Source organism: Zea mays, chromosome 1, assembly GCF_902167145.1.
Source record: "Zea mays cultivar B73 chromosome 1, Zm-B73-REFERENCE-NAM-5.0, whole genome shotgun sequence".
NCBI lineage: Eukaryota > Viridiplantae > Streptophyta > Magnoliopsida > Poales > Poaceae > Zea > Zea mays.
Window position 1 is genome coordinate 128,698,418 of NC_050096.1, and position 22,356 is coordinate 128,720,773.

Sequence of the window (22,356 nt, forward strand, 5' to 3'; positions counted from 1 at the left end):
TGTTCGGTGATGAAGCAATAACACCAGAAGAAGCAAAGACATGATCAATAAGAACAACAGCTTCAGCGGAGGACGAAGCTGATTCTCAAATAACAAAAGACAGTATAGAAAGGACCAGACTTCAGGCCATAGAACACATCAATAAGTATCAGGCCAAAACAATAAAATGGCGTGATAGGAAAGTTCGATTGAAAAACATCAAGCTAGGTCATTTGGTGCTTCGGAGAGTGGCCAACCTAGATACGGTGGGCAAGTTACAGCTGAAGTGGGAAGGTCCTTTTCTGGTAGTATCTTCGTCAAGACCCGGTTCTTATAGATTGAAGGATATGGACGGCAACGACATACCCAAATCTTGGAATGCGGATGAGCTTCGACGGTACTATGTGTAATTGATGTAATCTTTTTCATTTTTCCTATGGCACCCTTTTCCTTTCAGGAGGGGAGAAAGGTTTTTAATGGGGCATAGTTTGTAATTTTTATTCTTATTTAGCCCCATGCAATACAAGGGCGAAAATCCCCCAAAGATGTAATATGTAAAATCAGAGCCTGCACCATCGAGTGCACAAGAAAATAGGGAGAAGCTCAAAAGACGTCCCTAAGGGGATGCAGAGCTGTAATCACGCCAAGGATGACGAAGTTACAGGAGTCGTTCCTAAGGGAGCGCAGTGTAAGCCGAAGCTACAAAAGTCGTTCCTAAGGGAGTGCAACGTAAGTTCCGAAGCTCAAAATTCGTTCCTAAGGGAATGCAGAGCCAAATACCACGGAAATATAAGGTGAAGAAGCTCCAAAGTCGTTCCTAAGGGGATGCAGAGCTTAAATGCCACCGAAATATAAGGTGAAGAAGCTCCAAAGTCGTTCCTAAGGGGATGAAGAGCTTAAATGCCACCAAAATAGAAGGTGAAGAAGCTCCAAAGTCGTTCCTGTGGGAATGCAGAGCTTAAAGACTCCAAAGTCGTTCCTAAGGGGATGCAGAGTCTAGGTGTGGCTTCGTGTGCGTTTGGGACATTCATTTGCATATTACATCACATCATGCATTGCATTCATACAGACATTCATTTAGACATCCGTAGGATCATCATCATGACATAAAGCACGAATAGAAATACTTCGGCTTTGACGACAAGGTGCTTCGATGAACACGAAAAAGCTTAGCTTCGTTTCAAACATATTTTATGTAAGGAAATGCTTTGATGTGTACGAAAAGAAGGGACGGTGGATTTCACCTTCGGCTCAAAAGATACAAGTTTCGTCCACAGCAAAGCAATTCGTACATGGATGGAAAGGTAAAAATATATTACAAGGTATGGACAGATATACAAAGTACTATTCAATTCTCGATTACAATCTTTTGCAAAGATAATGCAAATGTTTCTAACTCTCTACAGGAAGGCTTAAAGAGAAGCTTCATCTCAACAACCTTCGGAATGTGATTTGGATTATCAATCTTCGGCACCACTATCCTACAGACAAACAATGGAATGAGGTAAAAGTAATTATAAGAATCAAGGAAAGCAACAGGTATGAGTTTCGTACTGGTTTAAGTAAGTTTTGGGCTTCATCCCCAGCCAACTCTCTCCCACCCTTAGCTCAAATTTGAGTTATGAATCTGTTTCCGATGCTTCAGGCTTCACTAGGAATATCAATCAAATCTGATGGCGATAGGCTGAAGGTTGGTCTGTTCACTGTCTTCGCATGCATGCAACTGGCTTTCAAGAATGCGGCAGCTGTGCCGCGAGAAGCTAGCAAAGCACAAAAGTCACCATGCCCAGCTATCACTTCATCGAGTGCATCAACTTCGTTTTCAATATGTTTGAAAGTATTCGATATGTCTTCAGACGAAGGGGTAATATCTTCAGAACTGGCCCCAACCGAGCTGAAGACCCCTTTCAACCATTGCACGCAGCGGCTGCCAAAACTCAAACAAGTATCCCGAAGGTCCTTAAAAGATTTCTGCAGCTTTGTATTTTTATCAGCTTCAGCTTTATATTTTGCTAGCAGACCTTTCTTCTCTTATTCGAAGCTCTCTAATTTTTCATTTAAAACTGTCTGACTTTGGAGAAGCTCCTCGCTTAATCTAGCATTTTCAGCTTGAACTTCAGCAAGCGAACCCTCTGTTGCTTGAAGCAGGAAGTCCTTCTCTAGAGAAGCTTCGTAATCCTTAATTTTACTCTCCAAGCCCTCGACTATGATTTCATTTTTCTGGTTCTCGAGGTCTTGTTGCATCCTCAAGGCCTAACTTAGCAGCATACTCTATGGAAAATAAGCTGTCGTCAGCAAATTTTGATTCATCACAAATATAACAGAAATCTGAGCAAGGAGAATTTTACCTTGAAATTGGAATAAAACAGACTGTCGACGATATGTTGTCGCCGGTAGCCGCTAATATCAGCCTCAAGCTTCGGGAAACCGACACTCTTCGATAGAGTGTCGATTATCTTTGCCCCGACGCGATCGCGAATGCATCCTAAGGCTCCTTCGTCAATTCGACTAAAGAGCATAGCTTCTCACCGGTAGCCATAGGATATCCTATATTCCTGTAGCTCCTTCTTTTCAGCCTTGGACAATTCTTGACCCACCAGGTTCCGAAGGTCAAAGTCACTTTCTTCCGAAGCAGCATCAGCAATCTTTTTCCCTTTGTCAGACATTGTGGCCATGACCTTCTCTGTAGCCGCAGCTGTCTCTTCTGCAGCCATATCCGAAAGAATTTTATCAATCCCTGATAGTGTACTTTCAAGATTGGCAGCTTCGGCAGAGGTATCAGCTTCGGTAGTGGCCTCGACGCTTGCAATAGGTGCTATTTTGGATGCCGAGGCCAGCGGTGGTGTCCGCTCGATGGCTTGCATGACTTAACAATTCTTCGTTTTTTATGACCGTCAGCCTTCTCCTTTGTAGCCGAAGGCTCATCCTTCTTTTGTAAAAGTTTCGTCAGATCTGGCCCTAGAGGACTTAGCAGTTTGATGGGTAAAGATTCAGTCATTACCTTTAAAATTTCTGCTATTACGGCAGCAGGAGGCGTTGAAGGAGTCTCCTCTGTTGCCTCAGTTATCTTCGGCTCCGGAGTTTCAGCCTTCCTCTTCTTCAAAACTACTGCCTTCGGCTCAAGAATGGATTTTCTCTTCTTTGAAGCCTTCTCATCCTCCTTTATCATTCTAGCAGCTTGCCTGCTCAGAATACTGACAATTCTTTTTCTTTTCACCCCTTCGGCACCTTTGTCAAGCTTTTCATAATAAGGGTATTCAAGTTTCAAGGCGTCCATCACCCGGTTCAACCTTCGTTTTGACCGGGTGCCGAAGGCTGCGGTCATCAGTTGATCTTCCTTTTTGGCATAATTCCCAAGTATTTCATTGCACATGGTCTCAATCATGTCTAGCCATTCTTTGCAAGGCTTTTTGAAATGTTTTTCAAATTTGAAACAGTAAGCAAGACGAACAAGTCCATGCTTCTTCCCCGCTTCTTTCTTCTTCGGCATTCCCCAGACTCTTGATGTCGGATATGTTCTATTTGCCAAGTATTCTTGCACCAAGTCCCTAGTACTGATCTGCTCAGCTACCACTCTAAATTCTACTTCGGCCAGCTGACAAGGTGACCCCAGTTGCATATTACATAAGGGTCGGGTCATTCTAAAGCTCAAACTCAGTGGACTCATGACCATGGTCATCAGCTTCTCCCTCTTTTTCTCGTCAGCCTTCATATAGAACCATTCATTTTTCCAACCGATTGGCCACTTTGTACGGTAGCTGAGGACTGGTGCCTCCGTATCCTTTCAATACACAAAATTGTAATAGCCAAAATTTTCGTGAAGGCCATCTGCCCTAGCCTTTGTCTGATAGTGCAGCTCGTGCACTCGGCAGAAAGCTTCGGCATCTGGGCTCATCCCTTGGCTTCGGAGGGCCCAGATGAAAACGCTGAGCCTAACAATAGCATTGGGAGTCAGCTGATGAAGATATAGTTCAAAGTTCTTTAAAACTACCCCTATCATCTCATTCAGGGGAAATCACAGCCCTACTCTGAAGAAGCTCTTGAAAACCACAAATTCATCCTTCTTCGGCTCTGGGGTAGTCTCTTCTCTAGCAAATCGAATTAGTTTGCTTTTAGCCTCTCCAAAATAGCCCAGTTTCATCATCATAGGCATGTCATCTTTAGTCACAGTAGATTTTTCAAAATCTAGATGACTAGGCTTCGTTCGGATCAGAATTTTGTAGTCTTCTTCACTCTCAACAACATCTTCACCCTCAATCACAGTCTGCTCAGCTTCGACATTAGAAGTACCTTCATCAGCCACAACCAGACTTGATCGTTCCATTACTTCTGAAATTGGTGCCGTTTCAGTGGCCTCTGTTTCGTCCCCGTCACGAGACACCCTTGCAGTTGATCGCACTCTGGCCATTGCGATGGTTTTTTACCGTTTGACGAAGCTAACCCGTCTGACGAAGTTAACCTTAAACGAAGAAGTGTTCGCTTGAAAGCGCAGTGCAGAAAGCTTCGGCTATGGTTAAATTTTTAACAGCACAACAGTGCAATGGCAATGAATGATGTGGTAACTCTTCACCAACCCGTCTGTTTATATAGTGCTGCAGGGGGAAGGCGAACCGCCAGGTCGCCTGCACTCGCTGAACGGTGGACCGCTCGATGCCTGGAATATTATAATCGTTTCTCGGTAACGAGCTTAGGGAAGGTGTTTTTTGGACCTTCAGAATTCCGAAGCCTTCGAGTTTTTCGCGGATCGAGCTTGTTACGAAAAATGATCTAGCGCCGTGAAGGGGCTACTATTGGGGGCCTTCTTCTCCGCTGAAGGTCCTTTAAGCAAAAACACATTCGGCAAGACGATGTGCAAGCAGATATGACATGAAGATATATGCCGAAGCTACAATTGAAAGAGCTTCGGCATGATGGCATACTTAAAACGAAAGGAGGCACTGACTTAAAGAGGAAAAGACCGTATAGTCCCTGATAGTTTGTACCATGATTATGATTAGTTATTAAGGACACGAATGTAGTTTTTCCCGGGCTGCGCCCCGTGCCTATAAATAGATGAACAGTACCCCATACTGTTCATGCTGACTTGTAATCGCTCATGCGTCACTTTGGGATTTTTCTGCCTTCTGCCAAGCTGAAGGTACCAGTGTAATTTAAACATCATTGATGTTTGTTCATGATTGTATAAAGATAATGTTAATAATCTAATGATTTAAAATTATTATTCATGTTCTTTCCGCATTACTCATATCCCTGTTTATATCTTCGCATATTGAAATGATGAAGGTACGTCCTTCATGACCTTCGTCCGAAGATCATTATATCCCAAAGGAGATAATGTTACGAAGGAAAAAGGTATTTAACCATTAATATTTGTGTTGCCTTGTTCTTGATTCATAGCTTTTGAGAACAAGTGACCAACAGCCGCCGTCACCACCGGCACTGCCTCCGTCGCCACCGCCATCACCGTTGTCGCTGCCGCTGTTGCCATTGCCTTTGCTGCTGCCTCCCCCGTCACCGTCGCCCTTGCCATCACCGCTACTACCGTCGCCCTTGCCATCATCGCCCTTGCTGTCATCGCTCCCGCCGTCATCGCCGCTGCTGCTGCCGTCGCCCTCATCGTCACCGTCGCCGCCGCTCCACTCCTCGGAGGAGTCGAAGGAGTCCACCTCATCCAAGGAGACCCCCAACTCATCCGACCCATCGAGCCCGGCGCGCTTGATGTAGCGCAAGAACGCCTAGGCCACAGTGGTCTGCCCCATGAAGTCATCCGAGTCCTAGGATGACGCCGGGGGAGAAGCCGAAGCCGGCGATGGCTCAGACTTGGAGGAGGCCTCCTCCGAGTACTCTGAATCATCGAAGTCCTCTGAGGGAGGACTCGGAGCATGCTTGCGCTTGTCGTCAGTGCGGCGAGGCCAACCACTGCCCCTCCTGCCTCTACCCATGGTTGGTTAGAAAGGGAGGGAAGGACGAAGAAATAGAAGAAAGCAGATGATCAGAGAACGAGTGAAGAGAACAGACGGGGCAAGTAGGCTATTTATAGAGGCCGGTGGTGACCGTCCACTTCCTACCCCGCTTCTGAACGGCAAGAATTCAATAAGTAATAGGCGCCGCTTCACGTAACACGGCACCGGTTGGACCTAAGTCAACTGCTCAGGCAAATGATTACACCTCTCGATCACATCAAGTTACTACTCCAGGACAGTGTAGTAAACACTCTTCGTACCAAGACACCCCTTGGGCACACCCATTGGGTGTGTCGCCTAGAATTTTCAAAGATTTTCTGAAGAAGTCATATCCACAAAAAATACGCAATGAATGTACCACGACAAAAGGAGGAGATCAGCTGACATGGAAGGAAGTCCAAATGTAGCTACTGAAGCGCGAGGATAATCAGCAGAAGCATTGAAGCACAGATCAGAGTGATGTCCAGCTAAGAACCATCTGCCTCAACTAGCCAGACGTCCAATCTATCACCGATCAAATTGATTTTAGACCTAACAAGGCATGGACAGATGGCATTGTTTGAATTTCTAGAGCACAAGAGAAAGACCTTTGAATGGATTATTTCTAGAATCCACTCAAAGCTCGGGGGCTACACCCATTAGGTGCACCTTCGGTGCACCCAATAGATTTTTAGTCTCATGAAAACAAAATGATGATTACTAAAGCATAAGATGAAGACCTTTGAATGGATTATTTCCGAAATCCACTCAAAGCTCGGGGGCTACACCCATTGGGTGCAACTTCAGTGCACCCAATAGATTTTTAGTCCCATGAAAACAAAATGCTAATTTCTAAAGCATAAGATGAAGACCTTTGAATGGATTATTTCCAAAATTCACTCAAAGCTCGGGGGCTACACCCATTGGGTGCACCTTCGGTGCACCCAATAGATTTTTAGTCCCATGAAAACAAAATGCTGATTTCTAAAGCAAAAGATGAAGACCTTTGAATGGATTATTTCCAAAATCCACTCAAAGCTCGAGGGCTACACGCATCGGCAAAGCAGAAATCGTGCCATATAATAAACCCATAAGTCGAACCAAGAATATTTGGGCTGATTATTTCAAAATCAACTCAAAGATTGGGGGCTTGTGAGGGACAGATATCCCCCGGGTCCACTAAAAGGCGAGAAGGCCTCGCCATGGGGCCACGGGCCAGTTACCCCGTAAGGCCATCCCTTCGTGGCCCGGGCTACAGCTACTGGCTAAATGGGCCGACCTGAGAGGGCAAATGACTCAAGCCCAAACAATATGTCGGCTCATACGCTATCAACAGTAACCACCCGACTTTCCCACGCATGGCGTCCTCGAATATCGGGGCAGATTAGGGATAAGTCTGCGAGATTGTAGGGAGATCAGTTCAGTCAGTTCACTATTATTTAGGAGACATATGATCCTCATGTACGTATGGAGTGCCCCACGGTCGTGTATATAAGGCCTAGGGGTACCCCTTCATTTCCATCGACCATCTACCTATTTCATTAGCTTTTCTCCATTCAGGAGACCTTGCTTGTAACCCAACACATATAGATCCATCCCAGGAAGTAGGGTATTACGCCTCTCTAAGCGGCCCAAACCTGTAGAAAATCACATGTCCCTCTCTTGTGTGTCCAGCACGAACCATTGAGTTAGAGTCAACAACATCGTCCTACCCAAAAGCACTGCAAGGGGTAACCCTGTGTGTGCGGTCGGACCCTAAACACAGACATCTATCCACTCCAACGGTGACGAAATGGACCAACTACTGCAGTTTTCATCTAACGGCCATGTCCTTCACACGGAGTTGCTTCGCCTTCATGCATCCTTCGTAATCACGCCACGTGCTACCTCCAGTTTCCACCGAAACTGTCGCCACCATGTTTTGATGCCAAACCTAGTCGAAAACCCACCGTCCGTAGCGTTGGGTGGTTTTGAGGCCCAAACCATCATGAGTACCAGCACTGCGTGCACGCCCCCACGTCTTGGACACGTGTCCCACTTGTCCTCGACCGCGCTGGCAATACAGCCCGCTCTGCCATGTCCTCGCGCGAGTACATGTTCTAGGTGTCACCCACCATGACTGGTCACCCGCTGCTCTGTTTCGTTAGCTAAGACCTGTTGGGGGCCTTCATCTTTCGAAGGTCCTCAAAAACACGACTACCATGTTTTCAAAGTATAATACATTCACAGGGACCTTCGGCCTTGGGATGAAGCTGTACATGATATAAAAAGCATGGTCTGGGAGAAGGATGAATCAGCTCCGAAGCTATGAGTGGAGAAGCTTCGGCTTAGCGGTGGAAAATGAAACCGACTTAAAGGGGAAAAGGCTATCTAGTCCTCGATAGATTATCCTTGAGTCAATAACTAATGTAAAGGGCTTGGATGTAATTTTACACAGGCTGCGTCCTGTGCCTATAAATAGATGAACAGTAGCACCGTACTGTTCACATTGAGTCGTATTCATTCGCACGTCATTCTTGAGCTCATACCTTATGTCCATAACGAGATAATGAGAATGTGAATAATCTGATGATTCAATATGATTGTTCATGTTGTTTTCCATGTTTCATATGTTTCTACTTTCATTATTACATACTTAGATGATGAAGGTATGTCCTTCATGACCTTCGTCTGAAGATCATTATATCCCAAGGGAGATAATGCTTCGGAGGACGAAGATCTTTAACCATTAATATTTTGTGTTGCCTTGTTCTTAACTCATAGCATTTGAGAACAAGTCCCCAACATTGGTGCCCACCTCCGATGAACTCATTCGACCGCCTTCGGCAAAGCTGTGACCTTCGTCATGCCGCCAAAGAAGTCTTCAAGGCTAGGGCTGCACTACAGCCACTAGACGTCAACCAGGAAACACTACACAAAGCTAGAAGCCAAAAAAGGAAGGCTACAAGTCCAACGCCTCAGGAGGAGGAGTTGGACCAAGAAATAAGGGATCTCGAAGCCATCCATCAACAGGTCAAGAGGAAGAAGGAGAAGATGCTTCGTCTCTCCGATCTATAGAAGAAGATCGTTGAGGCTGATGAGGAGATGCGTCATCTCACTCAAGATGACCAGGACCGAAGACCTCAATGCAGAGAGCTTCGTCAGGACAATTCCTACGATGATGATGAATGGTATGATGATTTCCATCATGGAAATTTTGCTTTTGATGATGCTTCTCCTCTGTCAGCAGAACTGCAGGCTACCCCATGGCCCCCATCATACAAGCCACCTCAGCTCCCCATGTATGATGGGCACTCAGATCTGAAGCAGTTTCTGATGAGCTACGAAGCAACCATATCTTCATATGGGGGCAATACTACAGTCATGGCGAAATCCTTCGTCATGGCAGTCAAGAATGTTGCACAAACCTGGTACTCCTCTCTTCGGCCAGTAACAATCACATCATGGCAGAAGATGAAGGACATGCTGATCACTAGTTTCCAAGGGTTCCAGACGAAGCCGGTTACTGCTCAAGCTTTGTTCCAGTGCACGCAAGACCACGAAGAATACCTCCAGGTGTATGTCCGAAGGTTCTTGTGTCTAAGAGCACAAGCGCCCACAGTGCCCAATGAAATCGTCATTGAGGCCATGATCAAAGGGCTTCGGCCAGAACCTACGGCTCAATACTTCACCACCCTCGGACTCTGGAAAAGCTGCTTCAGAAGATGGATGAGTACATCCGGGCCGATAATGATTTTCGCCAGAGAAGGGAAGAAGCTTATAAGTTTTCTGAGATGACTAGGGACTTCGGAGGAAGAATCCACCCTAGGCATGTCAGATCAATCCACAACTCTAGTGAGAGTGATGACAGAGGAAGCCAGTTTCAGAGGCCACATCATAGCTCACAGTCTTCAGGGCAACAACAAAGCTCTTTCAGGCCACCAGTTCCAAGGGGCAGAGGCGGAAGGGGTTTCGGAGGAAGATATGGGGATTAGCTCAGGAAACTCTATTGCTTATTCTGTGATGAAGACAAGGGCCACACTACAAGAACATGCCAGGTCACCATCCAGAAGCAAAAAGAGAATGTCGAAGCAGAAGCGCGGCAGAATTAGCCAAAGCAGGTTTTACATACTGCTTCATGCTACTCTCCCTATATACCAGAATACGTGGCTAATCAACCTGCAGATTCTGTTGCTTCGACAAGTCATTCACAAGCTTCCTGGCCCCAGCTCCCACTACCACCACCATTGCCACCTACTCATACCCGAAGCCAGCAGCCAAAAGGGCACCAGCACGCCCAACAGCAGCGCGACTTCAGGGAGGAGTCCAAAGCTCGTACAGTCAATAGCACTATACCAGAATCGAAGCATATATACTGAGGAATATCCTACTTTCGATGTACTCTTATCTTTTATGCCATTTAATTTTTTGTGAGAAACAAGTATTGAAGAACTTAATTTTAATATCTTGTAATAATTGTGCCTGCACCAGAGTGAAATATATCTTCCTCATGGATTTACGAAGCTCGAAAGACGTGTGTAAGAAAGCGGAGTAAAATTCTGAAGCCTCAAAAGTCATTCCTAAAGGAATGCAGAGCCAAAAATTATGATCCGAAGCTGCAAAAAAGTCGTTCCTAAGGGAGCGCAGCATAAGTTTTCTGCTCAAAAGTCGTTCCTAAGGGAATGCAGAGCCAAATACCACCGAAATATAAGGTGAATAAGCTCAAAAGTCGTTCCTAAGGGGATGCAGAGCTTAAATGCCACCGAAATAGAAGGTTAAGAAGCTCAAAAGTCGTTCCTAAGGGGATGTAGAGCTTAAAGACTCGAAAGGCATTCCTAAGGGGATGTAGAGTTTTGTGTATTCTAGTGTGGGCGAGTGGGTGTGTGTCTTCGGCATCATCATCATTTTGCATCATATCATCATATCATTTCGCATAACATTACATCATACATCACATTGCATTAACGGCACAAAAATTGAATATGAATCAAACCTTCGGCAAATGCTTTGTCAAAATGAAGATGTGCTGAGGCACGAAGTAAGCTTTGGGAAATACAGTTTTATCAGACTTGCCATAGAAGGGGTCTCTTTCTTTACGAAGCATGAAAAGAAGGGAAGGTGTTTTTTTGCCGAAGGCTCAAAAATGGTATGTGTGCAAATTTCACGCATCGTAAAGAAATATATTACAGTAATTTACATGTCTCATCAATTGTTCCATACATCAAATGTTGCAAAGTATTCTTACAATATAGTTACAAAGTATTATTACAACAAAGTCTACTCTTCTCTAAGGATCTTTTCTGTGGCTTCGTTTAATAATTTTTCGACAACTTCGTCGATAATAGAGTTTGCAAGGCTTATAACATCTAGTGCTTCCTTCATCTCCGGATCAGTCAGGGGATTGTACGGCTTCGGCAGCGGTGATAGCTCAGCTGCAGTAGGTAAACTATTAGTTCGAAGCCACAAATAAGTACCGAAGTTAAAATTTGAAAAAAACAATACCTATGCGCCTTTCGCGTTCAGCAGCCTCTTCAGTTCGCCTAGCTTCTTCTCGGGCGTCATGGGTGTCTTTTTCATTATTTTTTATAATTTCATTGGCCAATTCTCGGCCACCGTTCAACCAGACATCAGAATAAAAATTTTCGCCCATCAAAGTCGCTTCGGCTGAAGGATCTTTTGTATCATCTATGGAGAAGGCAGCTTCGGCTTGGGCTGTAGTTTTGACATGATTGTATCCAGCCTTCTCCAGAAGAGCCGCAATCCCCCGGGCGCCGGAGAAAGCGCAGATATCTCCGCGATCGTTCAGAATTTCCTCAAAAGCTTCGGCTTCCCCACTTATCCACTCAATAACGCCCTCGGTGTCGCCTCGGATAAAATTTTGCTCAGAGGAATACGCACCCACTTTGGAAAAGCTAGATTTTAGTTTCTTCACACAATCTAAGGATTTTTCAAAACATCTTTCCTTGGATTCGCGAAGCTCCTCAATATTTTTCTCTAGCCTGACCTTCCACCATTCGCTGATTTCTTGGCTGGCCTTTGCAACCTCATAATTTTCTTTGGCTCCGGCAAGTTGTCTCCAAAGGTCTTCAACCTCGACTTTATGAGCTTCGGCCTGGGCATTGTATTTCGCCTCATCCTCCTTCACCTTGCTCACCAATGAAATTAAAATCCTATCTTTCTCCAAACCTTCGTTTCTCAGCTCAATTACCTCTAAGTGAAGGTTGCTAAGAGCTATTCTGCAGCTTTCGTCTTCAGCGTTCTTTTGTGCCTTCAAGGCATTACTAAGAATTAAGCCCTGCAAGAAAAAGAAAGAATTAAGCATAACAATGAAATGCTTCATTTCCAACTTTAAAGTTAACAGCTTTTGTACCTTTATACTATTGTATGCAAGGCTATCAACAAGATCATCCTTCGACATGGACGAAAGGCCTTCCTCAAGCTTCGGAAATCCCATACTTTTGGCTATCTCCCGGCAAACGGGTATTTCTTTGTTGTCCGAGAGACAGTACAGGAAATCATCTTCGTTAGTGCCATTAAACACTAAGGCCCCCTTTGGATATTTTAGTTTCTGGGCGTAGTGTCTAGCTTCTAAGATTTCTTCTTTGGATAATTTTTTCCCTGAAGCATGTCAAATAATGTAATCAACATCTTCGATCAGAGCTTCGAGGGCAGGAGATTTAGCTTTTTCTATCATGTCTTGCCCAGCTGCCATGCCGGTATCTGGAATTTGTTGCTCAGCTTTATCCTCAGGTGTGGCAGCCTTCGTCTCAATGGGCACTGAAGGCCCAGCTTCGGCTTCGGTCTGGACTTTGACAGCTTCGGCAACTTTCTTAGTAGGAGCAGGGGTCAAGGCTTTTGTGGTCTCCATGACAGCGTCTAGCACGCTGGCCATCCTCCTTCTATTGGGAGTTGCGGCAGGAGCCTTTTGCACTTTCGGCAATTCTGCCTCTACTGGTGGGCTTAGAATTTCTAGCATTTTCACTGTTTTTTTCCAATTTTGGCTCTTTGGCCGCATCATCTTTGGCTTCGGCTGGCCCGACTGTAGGCACCTTCGGCACTACAATAGACCCTTCAGCGCTCCAAGCGGCGGGAGCGGCTTGTTCTGCTTCGGCATTGGAGGAGGTCCCCTCTCCAAATTCAGGCAACGGCCGTTACAATGTATCAAGGCCGGTGCATCAGAACCTTCATTTTCTTGCCCTTCGGCACAACGGTGGTGGCCGAAGCGGCAGTTTTCCTCTTTTTTCCTTTCCTCAAGGGGTAGCAATAATCAAGATATACGAATCCAATTGCATCAAAAACCTTGTTTAATCTTTTCTTGCCCCGACCCCCGAAGGCTGCGGACAAGGCATCATCTTCGGCCTTGGAGTATGTCCCAAGCAGCTTGTCGCTTGTAGCTTCAATGCATTTCAACCAGTCATCATTTGGTTCGTCAAATTTCTCTCTGAATCTGAAGGTATATTTCAATCGAACTAGGCCACCTTCACTGGATTCAACAGTAGTCTCCTTTGGCATTTCCCAGCTATCCACAAGTGGCCACACCCTATAGGCTATGTGCTCCTGGATTATATCTCTTGTGCCAATGAAAGCACAAACATTGCTAAAGGCCTTCTGGCACACTTCGATGTCACTTTCAATAGTCACCTTCGGCCTTCGGAGGCCGAAGCGAGAACAGATGGGGCGCTGGATAATTTCCTTGATATCCTCTCTTTCAATCAGATTATTTTTAACATAAAACCATTCCTCCATCTAGGCCCCGGGCCATCTTTTCCGGTATGTTGGCACTGGGTAGCTCGCATTAGAGTGAGCAATGAATCCGTAACAACCGAAGTTGTTGTGGTACTGTTCTTTGCCAGTAGCCTTCGTCTTGTATAATAGCTCGTGCATATTGCAGAAGCACTTCGCGCTCGGCTCTAGCCCCTGGCTCCTTACAGCCCAAACAAATATCGCCATCCTAATTATAGCTTCGGGGGTAATCTGATTAAGAAAGATCTAGAATATTTTTAACACTTCAACCACAAATTTGCTCAACGGGAACCGAAGGCCTGCCTTCAAAAAGCTTCGGTAAATAACAACTTCATTTTCCTCAAGAGCAGGGGCGGTGCTGTCTTCTCCAACCCTCACAATAGACATGTCACGAAAGTACCTTCCTCTCATGGTGTCAATATGACTTTGTTTAATAGTCAATTTTTCGAAGATGGTATGGCTTGGCCGCTAGGGCCGGTCCTCAGAATCTTCATCTCCACTTTCCACATCATAATCATCACTGTCATCAGAATCTTTAGACAAACCCTCCATTATCTCCTTGGTAATTTTCTATGTATTTGTTTTTGCCATAGACTCATAAAACCCAGCAATAAAAGGGTCCGCAACTTTCTTTTCTTCATACAACTTCTTCTCCTCAGTTATCTTCTTCTCCTCAGTCATCTTCTTCTCCTCAGACATGAAGCAAGCACGTCTTTAAACCGAAGCTCAAAAATTAGCCAAGGGCTGATAAGCAAGAGTTAAAATTTTGAGAAAATAGCACAAACAGCACAAATGGCGTATCAAATGCTGCCGCTGTGGGTTCCTATTTATATGCCTAGCGCTTTGCAACTTGGCAGGCCCTGTTCGTCATTGACTTTCGCTATTCTAGTGAAGGGAAGGTGTTTTTTCGGACCTTCGGCTTAAGGCCTTCGTTCACGTCGCAGTCTGAATTCGTTGTTACAACAAATTAATGCTGCGAGGGGATACTGTTGGGAGCCTTCATCTTCCGAAGGTCCTAAAAACACGACTAACATGTTTTCCAAGTATAATACATTCACTGGGACCTTCGGTCTTGGGATGAAGCTGTACACGATATAAAAAGCGCAGTCTGGGAGAAGGATGAATCAGCTCCGAAGCTACAAGTGGAGAAGCTTCGGCTTAGCGGTGGAAAATGAAACCGACTTAAAGGGGAAATGGCTATCTAGTCCTCGATAGATTATCCTTGAGTCAATAACAAATGTCAAGGGCTTGGATGTAATTTTACACAGGCTACATCCTTTGCCTATAAATAGATGAACAGTAGCACCGTACTGTTCGCGTTGACTCGTATTCATTCGCACTTCACTCTTGAGCTCATACCTTCTGTCAAATCGAAGGTACAAATGTAATTTATTGTTATTAATGTTTGTCCTTAATGAGATAATAAGAATGTGAATAATCTGATGATTCAATATGATTGTTTATGTTATTTTCCATATTTCATATATTTCTACTTTCATTATTACATACTGAGATGATGAAGGTATGTCCTTCATGACCTTCGTCTAAAGATCATTATATCCAAAGGGAGATAATGCTTCGGAGAACGAAGGTCTTTAACCATTAACATTTTGTGTTGCCTTGTTCTTAACTTATAGCATTTGAGAACAAGTCCCCAACAAGACCCAACACTCGTCCTTCACCACTCCCGGTTCATCAGCACGAGCCTGCTTGACCTTCACCTCAGCCATCAACCACTATCCATGTGCTCCACAACTGCACACCACAAGCCAATCGACATGGTTGCACATATATCATCTCACACTAACTACCATATAGTGCTATCAGTTGACAATCAATCATGATCAACCCAAACTAGAAGGGACAATCACTCATGGCTATCTAGTGGGTATCTACCATCATTCCTCCTTTCGGATCGGACTGGCCGGGCCATCCATAGATATGAGATCAAGAAACCTACGGAACCAAGTGATCCACTACAGTAAAACATAGAAACTCTGACGGCTCTCTTATGTCCGATGGCCCCCTAGGAGACCGTCGGACATAAGGTAATGTCCAACAGCCACGGGCAGCCGTCGGACCTAACGTTATGTCCGACGGCTGTCAGATAAGCCGTCAGACATAACCTTATGTCCGACGGTCTCCTAGGGGTTCGTTGGACATAAACGATTTTAACCGCCAGCCCGCCCACACCGTTTCATTCCATCTTCAATCCTGCAGTCGTCCATGAGTCGCCGCCGCCCAAGAGCCGCCACCACCGCCGTCGACCACGAGCCGCCACCGCTGCCAGGTGCCTCCCACACCGCCCAAGCCACTGCCAGCGACCTCCCGCCCCACCCTGACGCCCAGCCGCCCGAGCACAAGCCCGCGTCCGCCTCCGTGACCATCCTGACGCCACCGGAGCCACCCCGACGCAGCCTGCCCCCGCCCCAGCCTCTGCCCCCGTCCCCGACGCCATAGGCGTCTGCCTCGACCCCACCGGCACTCGCTTCACCGGCTCAACGTCCGGCTAAGTGAGTAATTTTGTGACTTTTAGTATAATTTTGTACATGCACACAGATTGTTTGCTAGTAGTTATGTTTGGTTTGTTATGTCTGATGGCTTGAGTTAATTATGTAATTAAATTAGCTTGTTTTAGTTTATTTATTGGTGCCTATATAATTTAAACTTTTAATTTCTGAGGTTAATTATTAAGCCCTTGGAAATATGGTTATTTTATACGATTTAGGGTCCCGTGAAATGATTTTTCTGTAGTAATATTGTATTAGTGTGGTTCATTAGTAATCATAACTAATTAAGTTAACGTCACGTATCTAGTATGGAGGAGGATCGTCGATGGATGTATGAAGGTTGGAAGAAAAGAGGTGCTCTATCAAGTGAGTGGGTTGCCAAGACTAACGCGTTTCTCGATCGTGCTTTTGCTCGGTCAGAGACTGGAACCGATGTTAGGTGCCCTTGTAGCAAGCGTCAGAACATTTATTTCCTTGACTAGAGGACTATGTCGATAGATCTTTGTAAGAACGGTTATATGCCAGGCTATGAGGTGTTGGTGCACCACGGTGAGGACCCACCTCATATTGTACCGGAAGTTCAGTCACATGAAGAGGGGGACTACGATAGGATGGAAGAGATGCTTGAAGATGTACGCCATGAGCTTCTAAACATTGATTCGGAGAACCCCGGTCAATCCACCGATTATGAGGATCCAGCTACACCTGAGGTTCAGTAGTTCCTCGAGCTCCTTAAAGCTGCTGAAGAGCCGTTGCATGAGCACACGAAAGTGACCGTCCTTGTATTTGTGACTCGACTTATGGCTATTAAGTCTAAGTTTGCATTCTCAAACAACTGTTACAAGGAGCTTCTGAACTTGATCAGTGATGTACTTCCGGAGAATCACAAGATGCCAAAGGACATGTATCAGTCCAAAAAGTTGCTCTCTGGTCTCGGTATGGACTACAAAAAAATCGATGTCTGTGACAATAACTGTATGCTTTTCTGGAAGGAGACCGCGACTGAGATGAAGTGTACTATAAATATGGTGAGCGTAGATTCCTAGAGGTTGAAAATGACGATGGTTTGACCGTAACGACGAAGATTGCACGTAAGAAGCTTCGTTACAAGCCTCTTATACCTCGGTTGAAACATTTGTTCATCTCCAAGAATACAACCAGGCACATGAGGTGGCACAAAGAAGGGGTACGTGAGAATCCAGATGTCATGGCGCACCCAGTTGATACAGATGCATGGAAGGAACTAGATGCCTTTGATTCGAGCTTTGCTGATGAAGTGTGGAATGTCCGCTTCGGTTTGGCAACAGATGGTTTTTCGCCTTTCAATCTAACTGCAACGTCCTACTCATGTTGGCCCGTCTTTGCTGTTCCATACAACCTTCCACCAGCTCTTTGCATGAAATATGAATTTATTTTCTTGTGTCTTGTAATACCTGGTCCGAATCATCCTGGAACAAAGATCGATGTGATGATGAGACCCCTGATTGAAGAATTGAAAATTTTGTGGGAAGGAGTCGAGGCGTACGATTGTTACAAGAAACAGAAGTTCAACCTGAGAGCTGCATTTTTATGGTCTATTCACGATTTTATGGCTTATGGTATCTTTGCTGGATGGAGTTGTCATGGGATTTTGACATGTCCGATATGTGTTGAAGACACTTTATGCTTTCGGTTGAAGTTTGGTGGAAAGATATGTTACTTCGATTGCCATAGATGTCTTTTACCATAGGATCACCCATTCAAGTTCGATAGGAACGCTTTTAAAAAGGACACGATTGTGACGAGGGAACCACCCAAGCGTCTTAGTGGTCCAGAGATTATCGCGAGACTTAATGATTTGAAACTAAATGAACATGGAAATCATTTTGAAGGTTATGGAACCGAGCATAATTGGACTCACAAATGTGGTCTATGGGAACTCCCTTATATGAAAGCCTTGATTCTAATGCATAACATTGATGTGATGCGCCAGGAATGAAATATGGGTGAAAGCATTATCAGCACTTGCATGAATATCACTTACGAAACAAAAGAAAACCCTAAGGCTAGAAAAGACTTGGCCTTAATTTGTAGATGACGAACTCTAGAGATAGGAGAGAACCAGAAGAAGCCACATGCTCCTTTCAGTCTTAAACCTGAAAGGAAGAAACAATTGATGAAATGGTTGAAAAACTTAAAGTTCCTAGATGGTTACACCGTGGGCTTTAGATGGTCTGTGAATTTGAAGACGGGCAAGTTTTCTGGGTTGAAGATTCATGACTACCACATAATAATGGAAAGACTCCTTCCTGTTATGTTTCGTGGTTTTGTAAAAAATGATGTCTGGAAAGCATTAGCGGAGCTAAGCTACTTTTATAGATATCTTTGTGCTAAAGAAATAAAGAAAGAGATGATGGAGAAGATTGAGAAACAAATACCGATTTTGGTATGCAAACTTGAAAAAATATTTCCACCAGGTTTCTTCAATCCGATGCAACATCTACTTGTTCACCTACCATACAAAGCGAAGGCAGGAGGTCCTGTGCAGTATAGATGGATGTATCACATCGAAAGGACACTAAAGAAGCTACGTGCAATGGTTGGAATAAGAGACGAGTTGAAGGGTGCATCGCTGAAGAATTCAAATACAAAGAGATAATATCGTTCACGGGCCTGTACTTTGCAGAGGAACACAATGTCAATGCCACTGCTTTTCGGTATCATGTCAACAAGCCCCCTATCAGTGATCTTGAAATTTTTCAATGGAGGGGCAAAACTGTAGGACCCAGCACAGCATACTGTTTCACCAATGACGAATGGAAGACTGCTTTACTCTACATGTATAACAACATGGAAGAGATGAGTCAATTTCTCCTATAACTGTAAACTTAATTTTTAGTCATTGTCACGATAATTGTTTTTCTTGTACTAACAGTGAATTTGATTCTCAAAATTGGATGTCTGGCTATGAACGTGACTAGATTCGTCGAGAGGGAAAAGATGGGGGACCTAATTTCTTATGTTGGTTTCGATATTATGTAGATATAAATGACAATATACACCCGGACCTTCGACAATTGTCCCTAGGAGCAGTAACTGCCAGACGTTATGGTCGGTATAATGTCAATGGTTTCCGTTTCCGTTCTACAAGGTTCAATGATGATCATCCTCTAGCAGCCACGACAAATTTCGGAGTTGTAACTAGAGCTGTCGATGATGAAGGGATGATGACTAATTATTATGGAGTCATTAATGATATACTCGAGTACAAGTTTTTTAGAGACAAACAACTCAAAGTGGTGTTCTTTGATTGTGATTGGTTTTCTCCAAATACAACACGAGAAAACCAATATGGCATGGTGGAAGTTAAACACAATGATCAACTACAAGGCCACGACACTATAATCCTTGCCCACCAATGCGAGCAGGTGTATTATATGACATATCCATCTAAGAAAAAGAGTTTGGTTGATTGGAGGGTAGTGTACAAAGTTAATCCTCGTGAATGACTATATGCTCCTAATGAAGCTAGTTATGTTGGAAGTCAAATTGAGTAGGAAGTGGGGGCTGCTGAGATTTTCCAAGATGATGAACTTACCAGCACGTTTAATGTACAAACTGAAATGTTGGAAGAATCTTTATTAGGCAATCAAAATGATGTAGAGGTTCCTCCAAAAAGAAAAAGAGTGACGAGAAAGAAGAAAGCTACTTGGCATCCATTGAATCGACGAAAGCAACTAGATCCTGATTTTGATTACGATTATGATTGACGAGTATGGATTATTATTTTATTGTATAATTTATATATTTTTTATTTTTTTCATTATTTTGTTGTCGATTTATGTACTAACTTGTTTTTGTTAAAATAGGATGTCAAAGAAAATGAGGTCTTTTGCTCGTAGTTTGCTTGGGACGAGGAGGAGCTCGAGGAGTGAGGATTCAGTTTTTTAGGGCACGGGTTCTACCATGAGCAGACACAGAGCGCTGGCAGAACATTTGCCTCCACACGATGTAAGTTAGTTGTTAAATTACATTATGTTAGTTACTTAATGTTGTATGATGTAAGTTACTTGTTTCATAGGATGCTGAAATCGAGCGACAGTCGAGAGAAGATGCTGCAGTTGAGGCGGTGGTAGAGGACCATGCGAGAGATGATGATGAAGATGATGGTGGAGATGATGCTGGAGACGATGCTGGTGGGTATTCTGCAAGCGTGGATTCTGGTGCTGGTGGAGATTCCGCAGCTGGGTCTAGAACTTCTTGAGTTAGGAGAACGAGGAAGCTACATTTTGTTGGACCACCTCCAGAGCTTCCACCCGAATCTCGGGTTTTGATAAAGCCTAGTGGAAAGTGAGTGACATATCTTTGCTTAATTGTTATCGAAAGTTATGTTTTTATTTCTACATTGTTTTCTGTTTGCAGGTCTTGGATCGACGACTCGTTCACAGGCACATGACACTACAGGTAGGTGAACATGGTCCTTGGTAATCTTGTTCGTCTCCACTGGCCTGGTCTTGTGACTTTGCCTAGTGGCGAGTCCGTCCTCGCCACCACTTGGGAGCATTATCGCTATGGTGTCTGTAGAACGTTTGGCAACACACAGGCACTAGTTTGGGATGCATTCTAGGTATGAATTGTTTTTACTAATTTAGTTATCCCATATATGGTTGCTTGTATGATAACACTAATTTTTTGCAGAAACGGTACAAGTTGCCGGAAGATGGATCATATGATATGAACACTCGTTACGTGTTTGAGTATAACGCGAACGATGTCGTTGCAGATGCAATGTACTATGCATGAATTCAGGCTATAAAGGCATGGTACAGAGCAAGTGCTGATGATCGGCCGATGCCGATTACCAAGGTGGAGTGGTCATCAATTTACCTTACGGAGGAGCAATACCTTGAGGTAAACAAGTTGTTGCATCTCATATCTCAAGTTGCTGATTCTTGTTTTGGGTACATGTTAATCCATGTATTTGCTTGATTGAAAAAATTTCATGTAGGTGTCGGTGCCGTGGATGGCCACCCGATCAGAGGGTTATCGAGACTTGTGTAGGTGGTGGGCTTCCCCTGAGTTTTGTGCCATTTCTGAAAGGAACAAGGGAAACCGTGGGACTGAGTCGTTCCACAACTATGACGGCGATGGACATGTGCGCTTGGCTAAGCGAATGGTATGCCATAGTATGTTGTAACTTCGAATTACATAGAAATGTATCATTCTAACTTGTATGTACAGGAAGTCAAATGTGGTCGTACACCCACGGATCTGGAGATGTACATGCAAGGGCATAGGGGTTCTGATCCTCAGAATCCTGATGTTTTATGCACTCAGACGGTCACCGACCGTCTAGTGAGTTTTTGGTACTCTATTATGTGTTTGTGCATCTACTTGGTGATGCACTTATATTTGGTATGTTTGCCTCCAGGCTTCAAATAGGCAGGAGATGGTTAAACACCATGGACAGGAGTACGATTGGAGGAGCCAGCCAATCGACGCTCAAGCAGCATATGCTAGCGCAGGAGAACAAGCCCATGGACGGTGGGAGTATTTGATTTGGATTTCAAAATTATCCTCATATGCTTGCGATTGAACTGAGTCCATGATTCACTGTACTAAGTGCATGGTTCACTCTTGTAGGTTGGGTATTTTTGATTCTACGATTGATTCTAGGGAGCTAAGACACCGTGGACGACAGTCCACATCCTCGTCTTCGCAGTCGTCCCGTTCTCGATCATCCGTCCAAGAGATAGAACTTGCAGTGTTGTGACAGCAGGCAAAATATCATCAATCAGTTTTGAGGGAGCAAATGGAGTACTAGAGACAACAAGCTGTGTACCAGAAGAAGGACGAGTATTATGCGAACCTCCAGTCCCATAATCAAGCTCTTCTCTCGGTCAATTGAAGTAACATTTTGTTTATAACAACTAAAAACACATGATATGTACCTTATTTTCTCAACAATGGCTTGTATATAATTTGTAGCAACTGGCACAACAAGCCGGCGTCCCGATGCCGACATATGGGATGCTGCCTCTGGACTTTGCACCGCCGATGACAATGTTGTCGCCTCCACCTCCGCCTCCGTCACAATTCCCTATGGTATGTCACCTCTACCTCCGTCTCATATATGCCTTATGTGTTAAAATGAAAAACTTAGTGGTTAATATTTCATGTGCTTGTGTTATAGGGATTTCAGACACCACCCGCTTCAGTTGACG